The sequence below is a fragment of the Lepidochelys olivacea genome, assembly GCF_965140295.1.
Source record: "Lepidochelys olivacea isolate rLepOli2 genome assembly, chromosome: 3".
Taxonomy (NCBI): domain Eukaryota; kingdom Metazoa; phylum Chordata; order Testudines; family Cheloniidae; genus Lepidochelys; species Lepidochelys olivacea.
In genome coordinates, this window is record NC_140413.1 from 77495682 (window position 1) to 77515648 (window position 19967).

The window sequence follows — 19967 nt, forward strand, 5'->3', positions numbered from 1 at the left end:
TCAATGAGCTTGGTTTGTTTATCCTAAACAAATGAAGGCTGAGGGGAGATGCGTACCGCGCCCTCCTGTGCTCTTCTAACCATCCTGGTGTCTGGCTGAACGTAACCAGCAGCCAGGCGATTTGCCTCAACTTCCCACCCCTCCATAAATGTCTCCCCCTTACTCTCACAGATATTGTAGAGCGCACAGCAAGCAGTAATAACAGTGAGAATATTGGTTTCGCTGAGGTCTAAGCGAGTCAGTAAACTGCGCCAGCACGCCTTTAAACATCCAAATGCACATTCTACCACCATTCTGCACTTGCTCAGCCTGTAGTTGAACAGCTCCTGACTACTGTCCAGGCTGCCTTTGTACGGCTTCATGAGCCATGGCATTAAGGGGTAGGCTGGGTCCCCAAGGATAACCATAGGCATTTCAACATCCCCAACAGTAATTTTCTGGTCTGGGAAGAAAGTCCCTCCCTGCAGCTTTTGAAACAGACCAGAGTTCCTGAAGACGCAAGCCTCATGTACCTTTCCCGGCCATCCCACGTTGATGTTGGTGAAATGTCCCTTGTGATACACCAGAGCTTGCAGCACTATTGAAAAGTACCCCTTGTGGTTTATGTACTCACCGGCTTGGTGCTCCGGTGCCAAGACAGGGATATGGGTTCCGTCTATGGCCCCACCACAGTTAGGGAATCCCATTGCAGCAAAGCCATCCACTATGACCTGCACATTTCCCAGGGTCACTACCCTTGATATCAGCAGATCTTTGATTGCGTGGGCTACTTGCATCACAGCAGCCCCCACAGTAGATTTGCCCACTCCAAATTGATTTCCAACTGACCGTGGTATGGCATCTGCACAGGTAACTCAAGAAAAAAGGCACGAAACGATTGTCTGCCCTTGCTTTCATGGAGGGAGGGAGGGAACGGGGGCCTGACGATATGTACCCAGAACCACCCGCGACAATGTTTTAGCCTCATCAGGCATTGGGATCTCAACCCAGAATTCCAATGGGCAGCGGAGACTGTGGGAACTGTGGGATAGCTACCCACAGTGCAACACTCCGGAAGTTGACGCTTGCCTCGGTACTGTGAAAGCACTCCACCGAGTTAATGCACTTAATGCACTTAGAGCATTTTCTGTGGGGACACACACACTCGAATATATAAAACAGATTTCTAAAAAACCGACTTCTATAAATTCAACCTAATTTCGTAGTGTAGACATACCCTAAGAAACATCTCTCAACAAATGGAACCAATCAGTTATGTGATGTCCTGCCATTAGAACAGCAGGATCTATTGTATACTTGCTGTGTCTTGCAGTTTCTCGGTATACGTCACTACCCATAATGCACTTGAGGCTTTTGAGTGCCCTCTCTAGATTTATCTAGTCCTACACATTGTTGTTTTTATTACAGGATTAATATTCAGTTTGTTGTGGTCACCAAGACTTTTGCCATCGCAACTTCTTAAGGTTTATAAAAATACTCCAAAGGTATGCTGAGCTATTTTGAATCTTATCACTTGAATATATTGCCATTTTGCACAAAATATTTTTTTCTTCAGTATTTAATACCCCTTATTCTGTTTTACAAGCATGTGAGCCATCAAGGAACTGAAATCCTTTTGGCAGGTAAAATAGGTACTTGGTTAAATTATTTCTAGCTACAGGAAGATGCATCTCCTCCCACAGTGGCTCAGCAGGTCTATTTCAGCAGCTGGTGCCCTTTGCTGGTTTGCTGTTTGTAAGTGTTCCCATCAGACTGTCAACCATTTCACAAGCACAGGACAACACAGCAGACAGACACACTTAGTAGCTGTTCAGAAAGAGAAGCACAGCTAATATTTTGCATCAAGTGAGATATATGTAATTTTAATGTTAAAGCGAGGTAAAAGTTTTGTTCTTTCATTTTCATAATTAATTTTGCATTACAAGGCCAGTAGTCACCAGCAAGCTCCCAAACAGTAAAAACATGTGAATCTCATATTGCGACTTGCACTGAAAAAGGTTTTCTAGAAATCTGTGAAACATGTAATTCTCAGCCACACAATACACATGCTTTCAATGAGTCTAAAAATACATATAGAATGCAAGATACAGTAACAAATACGGTTTTACGTAATTATTCAATGGTCATCCCTCTATAGCATATAGTTTTTTAACGGCATGACGAAATGTTGGCAACGTATTAAAATATTTCCCCGGTACTACAATAATTATTCTTTTCTCTACATGTTCACTATCTGTGCCATAAGTAAGGGATAAAAACAGTCCCACAAACCTGAAATAATAATCATGTTCAGTAACTTTCAATTAATAGCAAAGCTGTAGCAAATGTTCTTTAAAAATATATTTACGTATAATACGTCCTTTTCTTTGAATTTGGGTTTTTTTCTATTACTATAACTACACTGCTCAGCACTACACATCAACACTTGTTTTGATTAATATGAACACTTGTTTTAATATACTTGAGGAAACATATAGTGCTGATACAACAAAGAACATAGCTATTAATTTTGCAGAGACACTCCACCTCCCAAGATCTCCAGAGTCTTAAATCCAGCTCATGCATACATTATATCCCTCAGACAGCTGTATAGGGAGCTCAGAGAGTATGCAAACATATTAGCCTATGCTGGAAACCCACATGGTTACCCTATACAACCAAATATGCTCTTCTCAGAATGTTCAAAGGCTGGTGCCTGTAAAAAAGTCCAAGGGCTTGGATGTGTTCATGGGTCCATAGAATTCTTGTTAGCATTTTAATTAACCCATTTATGGAGCACTTCAATGCCATACAATACAGAACACTTTGAAACTCAAAAGCACAGCCAAGGAGAACCACAGAAAATCCAAGGAACCACAAAGCAAAACATCTCAGAAACAAACAGGCTCAAATTCTACACTTACACAAACAGGTAAGATTTGAGTAGGAGTTGGGTTTAAAAGAAGGAAAAGTGATTTCAAACCACCAAACAAAACAGATGAAATCTGTAGTATTTCCATAAGAAGAGCTAGCAAAGAACTGTGGCACAATTCTCTCAGAATATCCACAACAAATGGATCTTTACCAAAACAATGTACCCTCCAGCTGTTTCTAAGAGAAACAAACGAAACAGAGCAATTCCCTCTATGTCTAGTTTCAAAGCAAACATACAACCCTGTTGTTAAACCCCTTAAAAATGGATCTATGATGGTGGTTCTGACAGAATCCTAAATAGCAAGGGGAATAAGAGTCAGTGATTGTTTAAGTCATTTAGAAAGTCCTTTGACAGGGAGTATGACATGTCCATTTGTGACCTGAGAATATGGATACTACTGGGCTGCTTACACGCTTCATCAGTATTCCCTGTAACCCTAAGTTAACTCCAAAATGGCAATTTTGTGTTATACCCTACCCTTCACCCAAAAAAGGATATGTTCTTCAGCCAGCCTTCTCAAGTAGGAGTTTGAGATTTACCAGTATTTGGCTTCCTGTAGGAGCAGTTTGTTTTCAAGCAAGTCTGTATCGTAACTCAGTCTTCAAAATCATTCTGATAATAAAGGCTGTATCTTTGCTGTATACACACACAAGAAGGTATGTTTGATCAAACAACTGCCAACATCTAAGCTGTTAAAATCTTTGGAATCAGGCTGCCAGGATATAATCAACTTGTATACATCTTTAAAGGGATGGAGTAACTAGTACAAATTCTGCAACCTGTTTATAATTTCCACTAAACCTCTTCCAGATCCATATCTATCACTGATTGTTCTACTCTTGCAGTTGGACTCACCTTGCTGCTTGAACAGCCAACTGGTGAAAAACTTTACTATTAGGAGCATTTAACAATCCTTGTCATCTATTTCCACTTTAACTACAAAAATTTCTCCAACAGAAATTAATTTACTTTAATAATGGTTTGAAACAATTCTCCCTCACCATTGCTAGGAAAAAAGGAGTACTTGTGGCACCTTAGAGACTAACCAATTTATTTGAGCATAAGCTTTCGTGAGCTACAGCGATGAAGTGAGCTGTACCTCACGAAAGCTTATGCTCAAATAAATTGGTTAGTCTCTAAGGAGCCACAAGTACTCCTTTTCTTTTTGCGAATACAGACTAACATGGCTGCTACTCTGAAACCTGTCATTGCTAGGAGAATATATGTTACAGGGACCTTTAACTTAGAAATCATACTCTGAGTGATATGGCTTAGCTTACCATTTTAGTTGTAAATCTAGTAAGAACCAAATTTCTGCTGTTTGGGTAGATCTTTTATACAGCAACACTGGAGAAAAAACCTATTTCAGAAGTTGGGAACATGCAACTCTAAAACCTCAAAGAAGGACAGGGACTTCAAGGACAAGGAATACCTGAATCTACTTTTAAATTCCTTTTTATTTTAAAATGGACTTTGTTTCAAATTGATAGTGACCCTTTTAAATGAGTGTGACAGGTGTCGGTCGGTCCTCCGAGCCCCTAGGGGCGATGGAGAGCTAGGGTCTCCGCGGCAGGCCTCAGCCACACCTTCCGGGAGTTAGGAAATTAGCGGGGAAGGTGTGCCGGCCAGAGTCAGTGGCGCGCCCCCCTCAGGCAGGGGAGCGCCGGCCAGAGTCAGTGGCGCGCCCCCCTCAGGCAGGGGAGCGCCGGCCAGAGTCAGTGGCGCGCCCCCCTCAGGCAGGGGAGCGCCGGCCAGAGTCAGTGGCGCGCCCCCCTCAGGCAGGGGAGCGCCGGCCAGAGTCAGTGGCGCGCCCCCCTCAGGCAGGGGAGCGCCGGGGTAGGAGAACGCAGGCCCACCCAACTCCACTACGTTCCAGCCCAGGGCCCTGACAGTGGCGGGAGGCGAAGGTCCCGCCGCTGGGTCAGCAGGGCAATCCACACCCGCTGACCAAACACACCCACCCCACGGTGTAGTTCGGCCCCTGGGCTACTTCCTACTCAGTCCCTCAGGCGGGTCGCTCTGGTCCCTCCATCTCCTCCGGGTATTCCGCTGCGGGCAGCTCCAGTCCCTCCATCTCGTCCGCATATTCCGCTGCGGGCCACTCCCGCTCCCCCTCGGTATCGGACTCACGCTGGCCCGGGCTGCAGTTGGGCCCCTCCAGGTCCTCTGGGTATTCGGCGGCTGGCAGCCCTGGTTGCCACAGGCCTTCCTCCCAGTCAGGCTCCTCCTTGCCCAGGGCTTTGCCTGGGTCAGCAGCAGGATCGCGAGGGAGCAGCCAGCAGCCTGTGTCTGTCTCCCATCCTGGTGCTCTCTTCACTGGGCAGAGGGCCCTTCCCTTTGTACTTCCCGTCCCACCCTTCCCCTTCCAGGGATTGGCGGAAGCTTGGCCTGGCCCCACCCACCCAGGCAGAAAGGGTGGCTCTTTACCCTCTGGTTCGGAGGGGAGCCACCCTGGCTCCCTACAATGAGATATAGAGGTCTCATGAATGTTAGGAACCATTACGAAAGGGATAGATAATAAGCCAGAAAATACCATAATGCCACTATACAAGTCCATGGTATGCTCACACCTTGAATACTACATGCAGTTCTGGTTGCCCTAGTTCAAAAAAAGATATATTAGAATTGGAAAAGGTACAGAGAAAGGTAACAAAACATATTAGGGGTATGGGACAGCTTCCATCTGAGTAAAGTTTAAGACGACTGGGACTTTTCAGCTTGGAAAAGAGGATCAAGGGGCAGATATCAAAGTTCCATGAAATCATGAATGGTGAGGAGAAAATGAATAAGGAAGTATTATTGACTCCTTCTCATAACACAAGAACTAGGCATCACCAAATAAAATTAACAGGCAGTAGGTTTAAAACAAAAGGAAATACTTCTTCACACAAATGTATAGTCAACCTGTGGACTTGCCAGGGATGTTGTGAAGGCCAAAACTATAACTTGGCTCAAAAAGGCATTAGATAACTTCCTTTAGGATAGGTCCATCAATGTCTGTTAGCCAGGATGGATAAGGATGCAACCCCATGTTTTGGGTGTCCCTAGTCTCTGACTGCCAGAAGCTGGAAGTAGAAGGGACTGAAGCATTCAACAATTGCCTGTTCCATTCATTTCCTCTAAAGCTCCTGGGATTGGCTGCTGTCAGAGGACAGGATACTGGGCTAGATGGAGCATTGGTCTGACCCAGTATGGCCATTCTTATGTTTCCTGTAATTAAATTAGTGTTAGCCCCATCCTCTTCACTCCATGACAAAGACAGTAGTCTTCAAAGTCCATGTTTGTGCCACAGTCCTTACTACTGGCTGCCCCAGCATTACAAAGCTATTTAAAAATGGACTGAACAAAGCACTCACACTGGACGAAATAATCGTGCATTGGCAAAGGGATGAACAGTATGAAAAAGGCACTGTCATATCCAGTTTCTATGATCCTGCACATACATGGAATCTGAACGCAGAAAAAAAAAGAGATAGTAAAAATCTAAAACAAAATGTGGGTACCAGTAAATTTGGTATATTGGGTAAGAGGTCAAAGGAGAATAGATTTCTCAAAACACTAATAAAAAAAAATCACATTTTTCAACGAGAAAGCAGCAGCTACAAGCCACATCTCCTCAACTTAAATAAATGTCTGATACTTGTTCAGCACTGAAAACCCTACCTCCACTGTGTACAATCTGTTCAGTCCCATTTTTTCCTCACATTTTTTGTCAGACTCCTTAAATATACAAAGGCTGTTCCAAGCCAGAAAAGCTAGAAAGTTTGGAATAATCTCCATTGCCAATTTTACCTTTTCCTCTTCATTTCTTTGCCTATAACACCAGCTCTAGCTTTCCTTCACACTTTCCTTCCCTAGGAGCCGCTCAACTACCCCTTTTGAATCTCACATGAAAATCTTCATTGCTTCATCTCTTGATTAATTCCCACAAATACTTTCCTTACCCCATTCACAAAATCTTTCCTTCTCTCTTTAATGTATTTTGTTTTTGAATTACAAGCTTTCTGCTCCAGTCTACCCTGTACTGCTTCTGCTGTATTTTTTATGAGTTCTTGTATCTACCTCTTTTCCTTGTTCTAAACTATTTAAATATAGTTTCTATTAAAAACACTACAGAGAACTTGAATTAATATTTGTTTCTCAGTTTTGGGAAACTACAAAATGAATAGCCATAGAGCGGTGTTGCACAAAAGGCCTCTAACTTTCCCAAAATGAAGAACATTTATAGGAAAAATTCTTATATGCAAAAAAGCACACTGGCAGTTCATCTAGAAAAAGGTTGTTGTGAATTGTAAATATACTGTATGATATTTAAATTATAGGCTCCATTGTTTCTTTCGATGATGAAAAAATACTTTCAGTTTGTGAGAAAAAATTAAGGGGTGTTTTTTAGTGGTTTGATTCATAAGTGAAAGTAGCACAAAATTATTGCTACTCAATAAGAAGTATTTTTTACTTGACTGTTTGAGAAGAACATTTATTCATATTGAGGATACCATTATTAGTGGTGTGCTGAGAATTCAGAAGAGACACAGATAGGTGAGGTGCATGTTTATAAAATTAGGTCACTGCTCAATGAACGGGTACCTATAGTATCTTATCTTCAAAAGGAAACAACTGCAAACACGATGAGAGGATAACTGTAACGTGTGTTGTATTATGCACTGCTAATGAAGTCATGTAAACCCCGGAGACTCTGATGTAGTATTTCCTAAGGAAACAGTTATGGACCATGTGCCCAGGGTTAAGGGCCTTGGGATGACCAGTCTTCTAACATGACAGTGAACAGAAAATTACCAGCCATCCCCTAAAATAATAATTAGCTGAGATTATATTGTACCATACGGTCTTTATTATCTTTGTTTGACAATAAGACACAACCTGTATTTGAATTTACCTTCTCTAATGCTGTGTGAAGATCATAACTTTACCATGACCAGAGCGCTGAAGGAGTCTTTTTTGCATATATCACAACAAACCCAGGATTTTAACAATTAGTTTAGCAGCTGGCAAAAAGTTATAGTTTTCATGAAGAATTATAGTTCATGAAAATAGTAAGTAAAATAGGCTGAAGGTAGTAAGATCATCAAAATTGTCCTCAGACAATTTAAAAAACAAAACTTGACAGGAAAACTCAGAAATCTCTAGCATACTTCCAGCCTCTACAAGAGAAAATTCTTTGTTCTCTAAAAATTAAAGAGCAATAAGCCTACTCCAATTATGTATTGGCAGCTGGTGCCTTCTGTAATATTGCTGACTGTATGAATTCAGCATTCATGATCCAGTAATACACATTTCCATTTCTCCCACTTTGAAGTATAGATAGTTTAATGACCTGCATTCACAGGTTTTATAGAACAGCAACAGATCTATTTGGTATGACATTTGTAGAGGCACTTTCATGAAAATTTTGTAGCTAATGCAGAAAACACTAACAATTTTACACTAAAAGTCCTGTTTTGAGATAAAATATATCACTTTATATCTACAGTACATTCTTGCATGCAAATCCTCATCAGTTCAGACTCTTATCCTGTGTGCAAAATCCAAATGCACAAAATTGAACGAGACAATATTTGCATAGGATTTGATCTTTCAGAAAAAAGAAGTTTTAAATATTGCATTAGTATTGAATGAGTAAAAACAAAATACTCTTCCGATCACATATATTACAAAGAAATTGAAGTAAACAGAAATAGCCTGGGTATATGAAAGCAGTAGTTAATAATACAAACAAGCAATTACTCAACCCTAAATTTAGTGGTTACTAACAACTAATGGGATGACCACAGAGGTTGGATTAGCAGATATGCATACTAAAACGAACATGATTGCAAAGGTACATAAAAAAATTTAATGTTTCAGCTATATGGCCTAAGTGTGTCTAGTCACACAATTACATTGCTATTTTAAAACAAAAAGACCTATTACAATATTTCATCAGAATACATCAGTGAAAAGAGTATTAAATCTACATTTCATAAAACATAGTTACAAAAAACATTCTATATAAATCACAGTTTTAATATTCCCACAGTGAACATCAATAAACATGAAAAATACATATGCATAAATGCATTCTATTTTCAGAAAGAAAAAAAGATTAGAATGTTGTTGCTATCACACATTTTTCAAAGTCCAGAAATTAGAAGGATGCATTATAGGTCAAAAACACAAATGCTAGAAAACACACAGTTAGGGTTCTCACTCCATTTTAAATTTTGCTATCTCACCCTGATTGTCCTCCAGGTCTTCGTAGAATGCAACTACCAGCCTCTTCATAGGAATTTTAATATTGCTTATTGAATTATAGTAGAAAGTATGGTTATGTAGAGTCTAACTCATCAGGAAACAGCCATGTGCTTTTGTGTTTGTACAATTTCTAGTACATGCTAGGTGCTACCAGAAACATGAAATAAATAATATTTATCAACTATAATGAACTCAGTATGGTATTATACTGTATGCTAATATAATCTATGTGAAGTACAGGAAGAAAGCACATTCCATATTGCAAAACGGGGGATATCTGTGACCTACATGGTCAGGATCTACACAGGAAAAGTTCATAACTAACTTGCATATGGAGTCTCCAGAAGGTATCAGGAGGGGAAATGGATAGCGAGATCTGGATATCCAGCCCATAGCGATGTGGTACAGGATAATGTGTGTTTGAATGGGGGGAAAAAAAAGAGGGCGGGGGGAGCACTATGGTATGAATAACAAACCTCTCTCATTGGAAAGGTGGAGGGTTTGAACATGAGCCTCTAATTAGTGAGTAGCTCTATAGTTTGCATGACACCATGTAGGTGTGTGCCTGGAATAGCAGAGGTTCTGTTACATATGAAATTTAGGCTATGATCCTGCAAACTTGTCAGTACATGTGTAGGACTACACAAGTAGTTACTGAAGTTATGCACGTGTGTGTTTAGTTAGAAGTAATCGTAGGGAGTAGAATGTACTTTTGAGTTGGAAACCAGAGTATTTCCACATTTGTTGATGTTTTGGTTTTTTGAGCTTCAATTTTCAAGTTTCCTAACTTTCAAAGGTATTTCCATTTTGAATTTCTTGACTTTCAAATTGCTTTTGTTATAACTACAATATTCCATAATGCTCTTTTAACTTGGATATCCATTTACCAACTTAATTTTTGTTTGTTTTGTAATTTGGCATTGCATTGGTGTAATAGACCAGTGGTCCATCTAGCCTAGTATCCGGTCTTCCAATAGGCTGGTATCAGATGCTTCAGAGAGAGTGAACAGAACAGGGAAATTATCGAGTAATAAATCACCTGTCCCCCAGTCCCAGTTTCTGACAGTCAGAAACATGTTTAAGGACACCCGAAGCATGGGGTTGCGTTCCTCACCATCCTGGCTAATAGCCATTGATGGACCTATCCTCCATGGTTGGCACATAAAATGTAAGAGTGAATTGCAATTACTGGTAAAAGAGTCTAAGCTGCTGGTAATGCACCTCAAGTCCAACATATTTTTCCAATTTTAGACTGTATTAACAATTTTGTACTTGGTAAACTTTTTAAAGAAGTTTGTACTATATTTTTTACTGACTAGATGATGGTAAGACCACCAAACATAAAAATAATTCAAAAACTAATCAATGCAGCCCTACTGTCAAATATTAGTTGAAAAAGTACAAATGAAATATACCACCATATCAACAGTGGAATAAATAGCTAAACGTTCTTAAGGATAATGTGAAAAGTATAAATTATACACTAATGCCTCTACCTTCACCCACCTTGCTTACTTGGTAAAATTATAAAAACAATAGAGCATTACAGCAAGAAAAGGGGAGTATTGATTTTGTAATAATTCCTAAGCATTAAGCAACAACAACAAAAAAACTATTTTTTATTTGGACCAGTAAGTACTGTAAGTAAAAGGAAATGGAAATAGCATGAAACGAATAAATAAATCCTATCCCGAGCATCCACTTTAGGTGAAAAGCTAGAGCCATTTATCAGCAACAGTGATTTGTTAGACAGAACCACTTTTTCTCCATCTTCTTACATAATTTTCATTACCTTAAAGATACATTTGTTAAAGAGTTGCCAAAAAACGGGGGAAGGGGAAGCAACACTTTTACTATAAATACACAACTATATTTAAGTAATGTTCAGGATGTATATCAAGCAAAAAAATCCAAACTCATGCCTCATTTTAACCTGTCCTCTTAGAAACAGTGTTTCACACCTAGCTAATGTGCCATATATGATAAGTTTGCAGTGTTGCTGTAGCCGTATTGGTCCCAGGTTATTAGAGAGACAAGGTGGGTGATGCAATACCCTTTACTGCAGCAAATTCTGTTAGTGAAAGAGAAAAAAAAAATGTTCTCTTTCACCAACAGAAGTTGGTCTAATGAAAGATACTACCTGACCTACCTTGTGTCTCTGATATATGGAAAGTAACATTATCTAACCTCAGACTAAGGAATGCAGTTTACAATGAGACAAGTTAGGGACGCTATTGGCAGCCAGTAAAGGACAGAGTTTGTGCTTCTTGGGCTTTCTCAGTTAGTATCGCCCTAACCAGGGCGCAGGTTAAGCGACACTGTGGAAAATCTCCCTAAAGCACGTGAGACTAACAATAGGGTTATGCTTCCCAGGGAAAGACTGGCTGAATATGCAAAGGTTAGACCAAAAGGGGGAAGGAAAAAAAAAGTGGGGGGTTTCCATGGTCGGTATTAGACCTACTTAAAGCACAACACAACACAAAATGGTGCCAAAACTAGCTGGATCCTACTTCCAAAAGGAAGAGAAAACAGAGGGAGCAGGAAGAGTAATGTAAGCAATGTGCCTGTATAAAGAGAGAAGGGTCTGTCCTCAACCCAAACAGGCTGCACACTGCCAACACAAAACTGGGAGAAGAAAGAGGTATGGGTCTAAGAAGGTCAGTGGAGCCAAAGAAAAGCCACAGTTCAGTGACACGCAGGCAGGATGGAGAAAAGTAAACCCCATTAAGAGACAGCTGAAGAACTGGGCTCAAAACCAGAACCAAAGCTGATGTACCAATTAAGCTGAGATCCCAGGGCAACAGAAACGGAAGAAGGGGCCAACACAACCAGAGCCGCGAGATGAAAAAAGTACAAGCTGCCTTAAGTGTACAGACAACAGGAATACAATTTTTTTTAAAAAAGTAATTTTTCAATAAAAATTGACTTAATATTTCCTGTGTTCCCTGCTAGAAGCTTTATCTTTTCATAAATCAGCAGAGCCAAAATGGATAGGCTACTTCAAGCAGCTTCCTATTTTTGGGGGGAGGGGCGGCGGGTAAGGAGTACAGTCATCTTTGGAGCAGCACCTAGTGTCCAGGCATAATGTCGACAGGACCCTTGGCTCCAGTGCCTACTGCTGGCAATCTCCTATGGCTCAGCCCTCCAGTCAAGACACAAAGTTGAACCTCTTCTGGGGTATCATGAACCAGTCCAAATGAATCTGCATAATTTTCCTGTTTCCTTGGGCTCCTGAAGTCTTCTCCTTGTAAAACCTTGTCTTGGGGTTTCCCTGGCAGGAATCTGTTATATCTGTCTGTTACTTTAACTCTGGGCTTCTCAGCCAAAGAGATCTGTCTCCTCTGGAGTCTCTCCAACAACTTAGCACCTCCAGTCTACATATTATTGCTTAGATCTGCCCCTCTGCCCAGGAGCCAATTAGCTACTCACCTCCCAGGTGCAGAGCATTCACTAGCCTTGCAGATTGGGTTAAACCTGTTCACAAGGTTGCATCAAATATAGTCAGAAAGAATGAGTATTACATAAACGTGTGTGTACCATGGGAGATGGCCTTCCTGTATGACCTTAGTCCCCCATTGTCTTTGTGCCTCAAATCCTTACCTGTAAAATGGAAATGACAGCACTTCACAACACCTCTGTGAGGTAGGGAAGATAAATACATTGAAGATTGTAAGGTGTTTAGAGAACAGAATAATGGGGAGCCTAATAGACAGATGAGGCAGGTGACATATTGATGACATCTGGTTACATTTCATATCAAAAGAATGCATATGAAACAGTGATGTAACTACACTACAGAACCTGAGCAACCCCCAAAAATATGACAGGGAGCAATGTAAATTTCAATGCAATGAAGCTGAACCTCCTGCTATGTGGTCTTGAATCAAAGAGGAGCCAGACAGAAAATTCAATCTGTAGGGCAGAAGCAGCCAGAGTGTTGGAGACCCCAGGGCATGGCCATTAGTTAAGTTGAGGGGATGGAAGGCCATAAGGGTCGAGGAGGTCTCCCTGCTGAGGCCTAAGGGCTTCTTCTCAACCCCCATTAATAGAATTCAGGCCTGGCTGGTTTGAGTAAGCTCTTTTGCTCTTAAAACAATGTTGCAGTTGTAGATAATGCCTTACAGTGTAAGGTTTGCTGACGCCAAGGTAAAGATAACAGGAGAGACAGCTACAAGGTCAGACAGAACGTGCTGGTTGTTTAAGTTGCTAGGAATGCTTGTTAGAGGTTGCAGGAAATAAATATTGTTGTAACCCATATAAGGAAGGCAGAGTACTTGTGCAAAGTTTTAATTGGCTGATGTGTAGTGCAGTAGCATTAAGAAATATAAAAGTGTGTGTAATGACCTGCTCTGATGTGCAGGATTTGAGATTCTATTCTCCCTGTACCTTGTTTGCAGCTGCAAATAAACTTTTCTCCACCCCGTTGTGATTATTGAGTGAAGCACACCGGGTAACGAACCCCCACCCCCCACCCCCACCCCCGTTGTTCGCCTCTGGCACTGGGTGCCAGCAACAAGAGCAAGGACCTTCAATCATTCAGAGAACTTTCTACAGTTTTGGCTGGACTTTCTCTGCTCTGTGCCGATTGGCCATTGCTACAACCCTCTCCCTCCCTTTTCCTCAGTCTCCTCATTCCAGTTTCACTCCACTCCTCCCTTTTTTCTGTTTAGTTTATCCTATAGTCAAAATGATCAAATAAAACTGTGGAACTAACATAATGTTTGCTGCCAGCACACTGTACATTCTGCTGTGTCTGTCTTATCTATTTGTAAGACAGACACAGCCTCTTTGTAACCTCTTTGGGGCCCTAACCAAAAATCCTATCAAACAGATTTCTTCTGTAGCGTGCCACCCAGGTCACCAAATTCAGGCAATTCCAGTCTAAGGCTACAGAAAGCACATTCCAGAGTCCTAGAGAGCTCACAGAGAACACTCTGGGTGGCTGGCAGGCAGGCAGGCATTATTTTACAAGGAGATCCAGCTCAGCTGTAGTAGTGCAGCATAGGGAGCGTGGTGATGCCTCTGGCAGGCCAGTCCCAGCCCATTTAGACTTTATAGGTTATCCCCAACATCTTAAACTTCATCCAGTAATCCACCATGTCTGGTTGCAGCAGTGCTGATCATCAAGTTCCAACTCCTCTGTCGCTACCATTGTAGAAAGGAGTCGCTTACAGAAGATTATAACGGAAGCTCAGTAGTAAATTCAACTGCAAATTTCCCACATCAGCACATAAATTTCAGTCTTTTCACACCAGGCAAGCACACCAAATCAATAACTCAAAGATCATGGAACTTGGGGCAAACAAAAGTTTGCTCATTGACTGGATTGGAATTGGTGTCTCCCAGCCAAGATATGGATAACATTCTGGGTTTTGTAGATCTTTGTAGATCACTGGTAATTAAGTCAGGAAAAATTAACTTTATTTCCACAGACCTAAGGCCCAAGCTAGTATATTTAAAAGGTAGTTAGACACAGAGACATGGTCCCAGAGTGAACTGTCCCAGAAATATATGTAAAAGATCTAACTTCCCCTTCCCTTATCCAAAAACAGAGATCTTGTCAGACCTTTCCTGACTGGCCACGCAACTGCCAAAGCTCAGTTTTCTTACATGCTATATTTCAGGGAAAATTGAGAAATATAAAGGCTGTAAAAACCATACTTAACTGAATGATCTCTTTGGGATTTGGGCATAACATTTCTAGTATTTACAGTATGATAGACTGCCTATGTCTGTGTGTTCTTCTAGCCAACTTCTTCCTTTCTTATCCCTTTAACCAGAGATAATCTCCCCTTAAAACTATAGCTAATTCAGAGGTTAAAAAATAATAAAAGTAAATTTGAATATTCTGAATGGTTGCTAGGAGAATATGGAAAAGTGAAAACATTTTTTTCCCTACAGAAAGGTGTTTTAGTTTGGTTTTGTTATTTAAAATTTGATTTTTATTTATTTAAGGAAAAACTTTATTAAGATCACTACAGTTTATCACAGTAGTAATAAACTAAATCCAGGACTTTCTATTTTATATATTAAAAAAATGAGTGGTATTCATGTATATGTGCTTGAAAATAGAAAGTCCTGAATTTTGTATATTACTACTGTAACAAATGATAGTGATCTTAAAAGAGAGTTTTTCCTTAAATAAATAAAAATCAAATACACACACACACACACACACACAGAGAAAGACTGATCCTGCACAATTGAGATAAATGGAGTTTTGCTATTCGCTTCAATAGGAGCAGTACTCATTCACCATAATGAGTGAAAACCACACGTACACTTGAAGATAGCAAGTCTTGAATTTTTTTTGGTTTTCCTCCAATGTATACCATGGAAAGATTGTACAGTTATCTTCTAAAGCAGGGGTGGGCAAATATTTTGGCCCAAGGGCCACACTGGGGTGCAAAACTGTACGGAGGGCCGGGTAGGGAAGGTTGTGCCTCCCCAAACAGCCTGGCCCCTGCCCCCTATCTGACCCCTCCCACTTCCCAGCCCCTGCCTGCCCCCCTCAGAACCCACCACCCATACAACCCCCCCGACTCCTTGCCCCGACTGCCCCCTCCCAGGACCCCCCCCAACCGCCCCCTGGGACCCCATCCCCTATGTCCCCCCACCAGAAACTCTGCCCTATCCAACGACCCCCTGTTCCCCATCCCCTGACCACCCCCACCTCGAACCTCACCCCCATCCAACCACCCCCTGCTCCCTGTCCCCTGACGGCTTCCCCTTCCCCAGAACCTCCTGCCCCATATCCAACTCCTCGGCCCCTGCCCCCTTACCATGCCACTCAGAGCGGCATGTCTGGCAGCTGTGCCGCCCGGCCGGAGCCAGACATGCTGCCACGCTGCCCTGCATGAGCACAGAGCCCCGCCACCCAGAGCGCTGGCAGCGTGGCTGCAGCGGGGCATGGGGAGGAAGAGAAGAGCTGGGGAGGGGCTGGGGACTAGCCTCCCTGGCCAGGAGCTCAGGGACAGGATGGTCCTGCGGGCCGAATGTGGCCTGTGGGCTGCAGTTTGCCCACCTCTGTTCTGAGGGTTAAGAGGAGAAGAGAATTAATCTAGTGTTCTTACTCAGAACATTTCAGGAATATCTTAAACTCTTGCATGCATACACACACACAACCTCTTTACAAGAGAAGCCAGCTAAAATTAGAATCTCACCATATTATTTTGTAATCTTGGCTGATACTACCTACTGCCATATTTTTCAAGTGGCTGACAGCATAAATGGAGAGAAAAATTGAGCTACTGCAGCCATAAAATGTGACATTTTTAATATCAGTATTCAGCATAAAACTTTCTCCAGTGAAAAATCTTATCCAAAGCACAAAGCTAAACCCTTTCTGCAAATTTGTAATTCTCCAATAGAAGTTCTAAAATTCTGAGAGACGTTCATAATATTTCAGATAAATGAGCTCAACTAGAATTAACTATCTAATGAAAACTGTTTCCGGATTTCAAAACATATAACACATTTAAAATAAATGAGCCCTGAAATTATTCAATTATGCAAATATTTCAGAGCATTTAATTTTTCCTTTTAATAGGTGCGTATCTTTAGGGAACTTGTATTTTCAAGTATACATTAAAGTTCTACCTTATATATAAAGAAAGAAACTAATTTAAGTTTCCACATACATGCTCTCTCATTTATTCCAAAACGTATCAAACAAAGCTTTTTAACTACAACCAGTTTTATAATAGGTTTTAAAAAAAAAATCCTCTAGGGTCCAACTTCAAAAGCATTCGAGTAATTTGTGAACAGTCATCCCCCTTTATCAAGTTTTCATTGCATTGCTTGCCAACTTTTAGCAGATTTTTCATGACCCTTCATCTAGTTAAACAGCACCTCACTCTGTGAGAAGCCCCATATTCTACTGAGTAAGGGTGTGAGTATTTGCCCCTTTATACCATTTCGGACATACACTTTTAGTCCTAGAATAAGATTGGTTAAAGAATTTTTTCTCAAGCTAAAGTACTTGTGCCTCAAAAATAACACTCAAGAATTCCTCTTGTCTAGGTTACCATCTATTATTGTAATACCTAGCAGGCTTACTAGGACAGGGATCTAGCCATTGTACACATATATATTAAGCGACAGTCTAAAGAGACAACATAAAACAGTTGAGTGAGAGGAGGGAGGATGGAGTTAACATTAACTGGATGTTTTAGCAGAGATAGCTGCATGCACAATACATAAACAGCAAACTAATCACTCACAACCTCTCCATCCATTATCAGATGGCAGTGTTCTGTATGCATTGTGGCAGATTTAAATGCTACATATTTAATGAATTTGATTTGAAATATACTTTAAGATAGATCATGGAATAGGTAAATGTATTTACAAAACATTAAAAGTACAACCTAGAACAATTTAAAAAACAGGAAAAGCCAAAAGGCCACAATATCCCACTTTTCCAATACATACTTTGACGTGTTTGTCCATTGAGAGGGATGATGCACTTTTTTTGGGGGGGGGGGGTAGGGGGGGTCCCACATCTGTTACACTGGGGTGTGCCCTAAAACAATTTCTTTCCTGCCAAGAGACAAATCGGACCGTTTCTAAATTCGCACTCAAGATCATTTTCTCTCCCTTTGCCTCAGGTTTATGAGATTTATCAGCACTAGGATTCAGAGAAGTAGATATACTTGGTTTACTTAGGTGTTTCTCCTTGTTACCTTTCTTTTTACAGCCAGAAATTACCCACAATGACTTCAAGATATTTTTCTTGAATGGTAACAGCGAATTTAGAATCTATCAATTTTTATGTATAGTTGGGAATTACATTTTACAATGTGCATTACTTTGCACTTATCAACAGTGAATTTCATCTGCCATTTTGTTGCCGAGTCACCCAGTTTTGAGAGATCTCATGGTGACTCTTCACAATCCGCTTTGGACTTAACTATCTTAAGTAGTTTTGTATCATCTGCAAATTTTGCCACCTCACTGTTCACCCCTTTTTCCAGATTATTTTTGAATATGTTGAACAGCACTGGTCCCAGTACAGACTCTTGGGGAACACCACTATTTACCTCTCTCCATTCTGAAAACTGACCATTTAATTCCGACCCCTTTGTTTTCTGTCTTTTAACTTGTTCCTGATCCATCAGAGGACCTTCCCTCTTATTGCATGACTGCTTACATTGCTTAGGAGCCTTTGGTAAGGGATCTTGTCAAAAGCTTTCTGAAAGTACACTATAGCCACTGGATCACTCTTGTCCACATACTTGTTGACCCACTCAAAGAATTCTAATAGACTGGTGAGGCAAGATTTTCCTTTACAAAAGCCATGTGACTCTTCCCCAATAAATCATGTTCATCTCGGTCTCTGATAATTCTGTTCTTTACTATAGTTTCAACTAATTGGCCTGGTACTGAAGTTATGCTTACCAACCTGTAACTGCCATCATCACTTCTGGAGCCTTCTTAAAAGTTGGGGACACATTAACTATCATCCAATCATCTGGTACAAAAGCTGATTTAAGTGACAATTTACATATCACACTCAGTAGTTCTGCAATTCCATAGCTGAGTTCCTTCCGAACTCTTAGATGAATACCATCTGGTCCTGGTGACCTATTACTGTTTCATTTATAAATTTGTTCCAAAACCTCCTCTATCAGTATCTCACTCTGGGACAGTTCTTCAGATTTGTCACCTAAAAAGAATGTCTCAAGTGTGCGAATCTCCCTCACAGCCTCTACAGTTAAGACTGATGCAGAGAATTAATTTAGCTTCTCTGCAATGGCCTTATCTTCAGTGGCCTCACTGATTGTTTGGCAGGCTTTCTGCTTCTGATGTACTTAAAAAAAAATTGTGATTAGTTTGAGTCTTCAGCTAGTTTCTCTTCAAATTCTTTTTTGGTCTGCCTAATCATACTTTTACACTTGACTTTCCAGAGTTTATGATTCTTTCTATTTTCCTCGATAGGATTTAAGGATGCCTTTTTGCCTCTAACCACTTCTTTTACTTCGTTGTTTCGCCATGGTGGCATTTTTTTGGTCCTCACACTATGTTTAACATAATTCACCATTCCCTCAGCTAGCAGTGGGCATAAAGCTGCATGTTCCATTAGCTCAATTTTGTTATCCTTTTCAAAAACTGTAGTACTTTATTTCCAAAGGATATATACAATATGCCACTTCAGTAACTTTTCCAATAATATTTCCAATACTGTATATACTCTACCAATTGATAATACAGAAAGGTCAACTTTTTGGCATCCTATTAACAAAGAAGATCTTTTCAGTTATATTTTCACATTATCAATGAACTACAACCTAACCTGGAAGATGATCCCTCACTCTCACAGACCTTGGGAGGCAGGCCAGTCTTCGCTTACAGACAGCCCCCCAACCTGAAGCAAATACTCACCAGCAACTACACATCACACCACAGAAACACTAACCCAGGAACCAATCCCTGTAGCAAACCTTATTGCCTACTCTGTCCCCATATCTACTCTAGCGACACCACCAGAGGACCCAGCCACATCAGCCACACCATCAGGGGCTCATTCACCAGCATGTCTACTAATGTTATATATGCCACCATGTACCAGCAATGCCCCTCTGCCATGTACATTGGCCAAACCGGACAGTCCCTACGTAAAAGAATAAATGGACAGAAATTGGACATCAGGAATGGTAACATACAAAAGCCAGTAGGAGAACTGTCAAGGTTCCTCCCCCACTCTGAACTCTAGGGTACAGATGTGGGGACCTGCATGAAAAACCTCCTAAGCTTATCTTTACCAGCTTAGGTCAAAACTTCCCCAAGGTACAAAATATTA

The 19967-nt window shown here is 40.9% G+C and overlaps 1 protein-coding gene across 2 annotated transcripts in view; it reads right to left on the bottom strand.

The window, feature by feature from the left end:
• ASCC3 (activating signal cointegrator 1 complex subunit 3) overlaps positions 1-19967 on the bottom strand; it is a 519828-nt gene that overhangs the window by 415017 nt on the left and 84844 nt on the right. The gene's annotated exons all lie outside the window — the stretch shown is intronic.